An 8,158-nucleotide genomic window follows, 5' to 3' on the forward strand; every position below is an offset into this window, starting at 1 on the left:
TTTTTTGATGCAGCTATAAAGGGGCTAATGTGTTACCCCCTGCATTACTTTTGATTATGATGTTTCCCTTACCTGTTGTTTAACTTATTTCATGATTATCAGGCCTCCAAGAAAGCTTGCCATGCACAGTTGGTAAGCCAAATATTTTTATGTCAGTACTGCTGATCAATTTAAACAAATATTGCAGTCTGTGATTTTGATCTCAGGTGTGTTGTCTCTATTGCTGGACTGTCTGTAATAGTGCAGCAGTGTTACTTTGTTAGCATATATTGCACTATAGTAGTGCTGGTACTAATGTATTCCTGTGTTTCTTGTTTTTTATCATAGGTGATTCTGACAGTGGAACTGTTGGCCCTGTGCCACCTGATGTCAGTGCAACAGCAGACACTGATGATGATGGTGGCCATCCTGAGGCACAGACAGGGGGGTGCAGAGGTTAAATTTGTCACAGAAGTTGACATGCAGCCATCCCCTGCATTTACACTGGAAACAGCCAGTAGGCTTATGTCTACACAGTCCACTGAACCCACAGATATTGGGCAGGTGCAGGGTGAGTACATTGATTAGGGAAGTGTGGTTACTGCAGTTTCAGTGCCTGTTGAGTCTGGTCATAGCCAAGGTGTTGGCAAGGTGCCACACAGGACTATTGATAGGGGTACTCAGAGGGGGCCTACTGTGCCTCCTCCACCTGAAGCAAGTGTCAGTTACCATGCCACTCAATGTATGTTAGGGCCATCTTGCTCAGAGTTGTGGATGTGACACAGTCTGATATGTGTGACTGCCTCCACCATGGTGCCAATTCACTGGATCAAATGAATGACACATTGGAATGATCATTGTCTATGATGCAACATCTGCTGGGAGGGGAAAGGCATCTTTGTGTGTGTAGGTCAGCCGTATCACCTGCTGCCAGCCAACATGGCCATGCCCAATCATGCTCCCATAGTGGCAGTACTATCACTGCCCTATCAGTGAGTTTGCTGTCCACGCACAGATGTGGCTGGCCATGGGATCATGGTCTTGGGTGCTCCCATAAAGGGAGCACATCCAGCAAACAGCAGTCACATTCAGGTAGCAACACTGCATCTGCACATGGTCCTGGATGTCAATGTGCCAGTTCTCATGGTCAGGGATGACAATGATGCTGCCACCTCTACCATGCATGGCCCACACCTGTCCAACACACCAAGATGGACAGCTAGCACTCAGTTTAGCTGTGTTAATGCACAAACTCACATAATTTTACCTAGATGACCCCTACAGACACACACACACAACAGTTGCTCATTTTGTCACACTGCTCATTTGTTGATTTGTCCCAATCTCTGCCTTCTTCTCCTTCTTATTCATACACACTCACCAACCTTTTGTGCCAGCCTAGCAAGTGATAACTGTGCCATATCCCTGTATTTGACCTTTCTGATTCAGGGATGCAAAATCTGTGGCTGATGCTCAAGGTGCATAGCTACCATACTGTGTAGCATATCTGTATTTGTGGTGTTTAACTGGTAATTGTACATTTAACTTATATTGGCCTTGAAAAGTTCAATTAATAGCATCAAAATGGTACAACATTATAATTAATGCTCTTGTGAGGGTTGTGAAGTAAGAAACTGGAATGTGTATAATTACTTTCTAGCATGTCTTTTATAGGATTATCCAGTCCAAGCGTATGGTACACACCACAGGTCATGCCATGATATTCAGATCTTAGGACAGTATGACAGCATGTCATTTTCTTTTCCCTTTCCTTAGTTTTCTTCATTTAAATTTCTTTCTTTTTTGCAACTGTTTGTGAGATGCGCTGCATAACATAAACACTGGAACTGTAAAACCCAGACCACCTGGGAAGCAGACAGCCAAAAATAGAAAATATACCAGGTACTATATTCCTGTCATTGTATTCCTGTTATATGGGCTGACATGGCTTTCACTTCTGCCAAAACACATAGACAAAGGCCTTTCCATCCAGTAACCCTGAAATTGCATTGCTTGTCAATGTTGCGCTCTACTTACCATTACACACTGCCGAGCACCATGTTTGAATAATGGTAAGCATCACGCAACATTTTCAAACAGTGTGTGCACTGCCAGTGAGCACAATAACTGCAATTTGTGGGAAACCATCATTCTTCATTGGTCTTAATCTGTGTTAGACATGGCAGGAGTTTGTGGAGAGGGAGTAAGGTTCCATGCTCAAAGATGGGGTGTTCCGGTGTCCAAAATATTTCTTGGACTCCTAGTGAACGAGCATGGACCTAGGCTATTGCAAAGGGACTAATCTGGCTCAGAGTACAAGTCAGAGGCATACGATAGTCTTGCCCAGGTGGTGACCAGTGCTACCAGTATCCCCCACACTGGTGAGCAATGTAGATACCACTACACTGACCTCTGGAAGAAGAAAAGGGATACCCTTGAATGTTGGATTGAGGAATGTAGGAATGGTGGCACACCACAGATATGTAAGTATCAGTAACAAAGACTATTTGTAAAAGTTAAAAGCTGAATATAGTCAGGACTGGTATTTTAATGATATTCTGTTTTGTTCTGTTTTTCCACAGCTGCCACAGACAGAGAGAGAGAACTGAAAGTGAGAACCCATGCCGCTACATTGGCCCAAACAAGAGAAGCATGTATGCAGCTGAACAGTACTGTTACTGTAGCATTAAGAATTTAAGATAGTTTTTGGAGTATCTTATACAATAGTGTCAAAGTGAGCATGCATAGCTCAACTGTAAAAGCAAGTATGCATGCCTTACTGTGTAGCACAAACCAGCAGTTCAATATTCTAATACCAAAGTGAGCAGGCAGCTCGCAACTGTAAAAGCAAATTATACATGCATTAGTCTGTAGGCCAAACCAATATTAGACAGTAGTCAGAGGTCATGGGTCACATACCACATACCCACCTCTATAATACTGTTAAATTGTCATTAATATTTTAAGATAAACTCAAGCCTCTATACCAGTGGCACAAACAGTCTGCTGTAAACTGTAATCTGTGTAATTGGAACACACATATGTGCAATGTATGCATGCATCAAGTACTGTTTGCTGGAATCTATAGTACAGGTGCATCTGTTATGAGCTGGGTGGTCTTAAAAGTAAAAATGTTATTTGTTAGCAGTTGGTAGTCTTAAAAGTAAAATAACGGAATAGAGTGAAATTATCATATCAATGGATTGTATGTCACTTATAAAGTTACTAATGTTATCCCTTTTTCTCTTACCCCAACCCTTAAGTTCTCTTTTTTAGTTTCTACAGCACAGTGGGGTAGGCCTGGCCCACAGGATCCTCCTGCCCATACTTCACTATCTACAGCACCAAAGCCCAGCATGTCTGGGACTCAACCTGGCAGCATTCCATCTGCTTCCCCTGTACTACCTGGTCCCTCAGGTACTTCTGCCCGACAGGATAGGTCATTGGTTCCCTCCAGGAACAGTGGCAGAGGTGGTGATTTTTTCAGTTGTAACAAACTGCCAGGGTCATTGTGTAGGATTGTGCGCCATACTGTTGGCACAAGCCTACGCCAGATAGAAATGCTGCTCACCATCATTGTGTTTAATAACACGAGAAGGAGACCCAAATGTCAGGGACTGCAGGCATCAGTGCAGTGAGGTGACAATGATGACAGCCCAGTGGGTGAGGAATCAATTCTCACTGTCATCTAGCTTGACGACCATGGGTTCTTGATGTCCCCACCCTCACCCCAACCATGGTGTTCACCCACCTCTTGTGTCCATCACCACCCTGTTTCTTGTCTTGTATGTCCTGTCTGCTGCAATTGCTTCATCACCTGCCCAACTTATCTGACATACCTATGTCCCTTACCCAACATTCCTCTCTCTCTCTCTCTCTCTCTCTCTCTCTCTCTCTCAAAAAAAAAAATATAATAATAAAAACGAGCACCTGTCCCAACAAAATAAATGTGTGTCATACATAACTTTCCATTTTTAGCATGTGTCTTCCTGATGCACCTGATTCAGTCTAATTGGCCATACAACATGATTGTGTTCTGGTCACCCCTGTCTCTGGAGGTGACAGTCCAAAGTCAGCTAATATTCTGCACATATGATCATTTTTTTACTGTTGAAGAAATGGATAACTATGGTTCTTTCCCTCCCCCTTCCTGCACATTCCTTCCTTACTTTCACTTTGTTCTTTCCCCTGCTTGCTCCCCATTTCAACACTATCCTCTCTTCCCCATTTGTTTTCTTTAAAGCATTATTCTGTAAGGAGGTATCCAAGGGTTCCTCAGGTGGGATATTAGAGGCAGGAGTTGGAGTTGGGTGGAGGGGGGTTTGGGGTTATATATTGTAATTGGACAGACAGGGGTTGAATAATCCCATTAAACAGTTAAGATTAATCAGTAAGTGGGGAGGTAAATATATGAGTGAGGATATAGTTATAATTGGAGGTGATTTTAATATAACATAGAAGGGTGATTTGAGTGAGTTATTTGGATGGAAAGAATGGTGGCTAAACTGTAGTGGGAGTTTGGAAAAAGGCTTTAGAAAGAGTAGGTGGCTGCTACAGTTTGTATCATCTATTGGAGGTGAAAATGGTTTAATAATAAAGGTAAAGAGGTTATATTATGTGACGGTCAAAAGATTGGATGGAAGAGGTGTACAGTGTAAAAAAGACATAGAGTAAAGATAAAGGAGGAGCAGGAAGTGCTAGGTTTAGAGATGGAGTTATTGAAAGTGCAGAAGCCATTATGGATGTTACTTTACAGTTGACTATACAAAGAAAAATGACTGCAGAAGCAGCTAAAACAGGTAGCTTCAGTCGGAGTGATAGCAAATTTTAGAAAGATAGTGTACTGTTGGTAGGCGGTTTTGGGAATCAGGGCTACATTTCTGTAATCATTTGATTAATAGATGAAGATGGTAATCCATGTGAGATGTCTTGGGATAAAACAAAATTATTTTCTGCCTTCTTATGAAGAGATCTTTCACAGGGCAGGTAAACTTATTTGAGAGGGCTGCAGATATAAATGTGATTGAGACTATTGAAACCATGAAGAAAACGAAGAAAAGAAATGAAGGAAAGGGGAGATGATCTAAAATTCAATTTTTATAAATTGTGGTGTTTCCAACAGCTGTCTTTAATGTTTTGGTGGCACTATAAGTCATAGATAAAGCATATCTCTGAATTAAGTATCAATAAATGGTGTTAAACTAATATGAAGATGTCCTGACAGGTTGCCAGGTTTATAGAAAATACTCAAGCAAATTTTAATGTACAAAGTTGCAACTTTGTATTACTATATGCACTCTCCTGCATGCCAATTGCATTGATTTATGATGGTAGTATAAAGGCCATATCTGCTTATCTGGCTGAGTATTGGTTAAATGTATTGCAAGTCAAATTATATTGCGGTTTTGAAATTCAATTACATAAGCAAGTACTGCAGTGTACATCAGTAAGCAGGGCAATTGTTCCTATCCAAATTCTGAACAGGGTGCTTTGTGCATTTACTATTATCAGTTAGCATTAAAATCTCAGTGCAGTATTCCTGCATCAAATTCAACTGTAGCAAAAACATCTATTTTAAATGTTATGCATTGCCTTTGCAGCATTACTATCCTGTTAGCTTTCTGCATACTAATACGGCAAAGAATAAATTAAGAGTGAAGGAATGTATAGGCTGGTGTGAGCAAACCTTATGAAATTTGTCACTTTACTTTAAAGTTGCCACCAAAATGCACTGCTCAGCTACCATTTTGTAGGATAGTGTGGTTGTGATCTTACTAAACATTTTGGTACAGCTGCATCCTTATTGTTACATTTTTGATATCACTTTATAGTTGACTGTAGTTTATTCTCCTTATCAGGATCTCCTTACTCATTTCAATTTATCTTTGGAATCTTACCTCCCAGGGCACAGGCAACAGGATACAGAGCAATCTAGTAGTTTAAGTTTGGCTATAAAACAGCATCCTGGTGCTTGTATAGTATTACATGATCTACATCTGCCATACATGCTCCACTATTTCATACTGCTTGCAATTAAGATGTTTGGTGTTTCTGAACTCTTAATTTAAATGCTGATAACAACTGTATACTAGGATAAAGTCAGTCCCTTTGGCTATATTTGTATTCTTTAAGAACTAACTTTTTTCTACTTGATTGTTATAATTCATTGCAAGCTACTACAGAAAACTAGGTTTTTCAATATATTTTAGAATGCATGCTTAAAACTGAATTCTTACAGTAGGTAGCAGGCAGTGCAAGTGAATCCCAGGTTCCTTCTGTTCCCAAGTTCCCTATCTCACAGGGTGTCATTCAACAAAGAAACCCATTAACTGCACCTGTTGTCTTCCACAATATATCTCAGGCTATTCATTTTTTGGAGCCTTTTAGAGCTTTACTTAAGTCAAGGAATACCTTGTGCTCTGTAGGACTTTAACACTGACTAGCCTGATGCAGTGATTTATTTTACATTTTCATGGATTCATAAATTTATAGACTGTTACTAAGCTAATAACCTAGAGGGAGGGGGTTTCTAACCCTAGCCAAGTTTTCCCAAAAGAATAATGGAACACTGATGGCCAGGCATTAATAAGCTGCCGCTGTCCATAAGGGACAGGGGTGCCAAGCCCGGTATAAATTTCCTGTTTCCCATTCACTGGTCTAGATTACACTTAAACTGGGTAATAGACAAACTCAGCACAACATGGATGGGAAGCCTATTCCATATGATGGACAATCTCTGGAACACATATCTGTCTCTTTTTGAATGGGAATGAAAATCCATTTTCAGCAGAGACCCAAGGATAAAAGCTCCACAAGACAAAAAAATGACAGTGCATGCTCCAAATATTCAATATGACTGTGCAGTGTACGTACATGAAATTGCATGCATTATAAGTCTTTGCATATGAATTCAAGTTATTATACTTGTAGAGTACAAATGTATGAATCTACATTGTGTTTCTTTCCATGTTACATGCAACTGAAAATTCTTTTCATGTTACATATAATCACTTATAGAAAGTTTGTGCCAAGATCATCCTGAGGATGAGCACTGACAAATCCAGGATTGTCTTAGATACTGGTTGAGCTCTACTTTAAAAGTGTGTGGTTCATTGGTTTGCCTGAGGAGCTTGGGATTAATTTCTAAAAACTGGAGACATATCTGAAGTAGAGTGCATCAACTGCTGCATTCGCAACCTACACACCATTTGTAAAGAGTTCTATAATATGGTATGATATGTATGGGCCTGCTGCATGTATGCAAGGGAATATAGTGGGCTACTTGGAGAGAAGTGACATCCACATGGGACTACAGATACTCACTCCAACAGTATGTGATCTGTCATATTCACTAGAACGCATGGTTGGAATATTCACTACAGCAGTCAAGGAGGATGTTAAACAGTGGGGCCACATGATATTTGTGCAACTATCTATGCCAGCAGATCATATGCTGTTCTTCACCCACCCCAACACATCAGTGTTCCCATACAAATGCTGTAACAGTAAGTCAGTGATGGTATTTCAGCAGACCAGCCAGCTCCAGTGCTGTGACTTAGAATCCAATCACACAGTGTATGTCTCACGTAATGCAGGGATAACAATGTACATATGTATGCTGTTGATTGTGTGATGAAGGACATATCTCTGTCTGGCAGCCTGTGTGACTCAGTGGGGTTGGGATACTAGTATGGGTAATGGTGTTGATGGTTCGAATCTGGAAGTATGTACAACTTTTGCATGTGAGGCATTAGTATGCTGGTGTTCCACAGACTGTCATACCTCTCAGTCTGTTAGTGCAAGAAATCTGGAGCACATCAGGAAGAATGGGGGGATGAAGGCCCAAAAATAGAGACAGACAGTACAGATTGCTCTGATTAACCTAGACAGTTGCTAGTATGAAACTGAGTTGCATTATTATAGAATTATCTGAAGGATATAAAGTCCAACACTCAAATATTTGTATGTAGTTAGGATTAATCAGTGACTTTGATACACAATAATTTACCAGAACACCACAAATGTGTGAGGAACAGACCAGAAATATGAGGCAAAATTCTGGACATTCTGTGAAAATCTGTACAGTTGAGAGGTATGCAGACTATCAGTCTGTGTGTGGAATAACAGTATGAACCTCAGTCCCATATTAAGTACAGCAGACAGCTAGGGAATGACGTGG

This window comes from Protopterus annectens, chromosome 2.part0 (genome assembly GCF_019279795.1).
Source record: "Protopterus annectens isolate FY-2018-M chromosome 2.part0, PAN1.0, whole genome shotgun sequence".
NCBI classification, from domain to species: Eukaryota; Metazoa; Chordata; order Ceratodontiformes; family Protopteridae; genus Protopterus; species Protopterus annectens.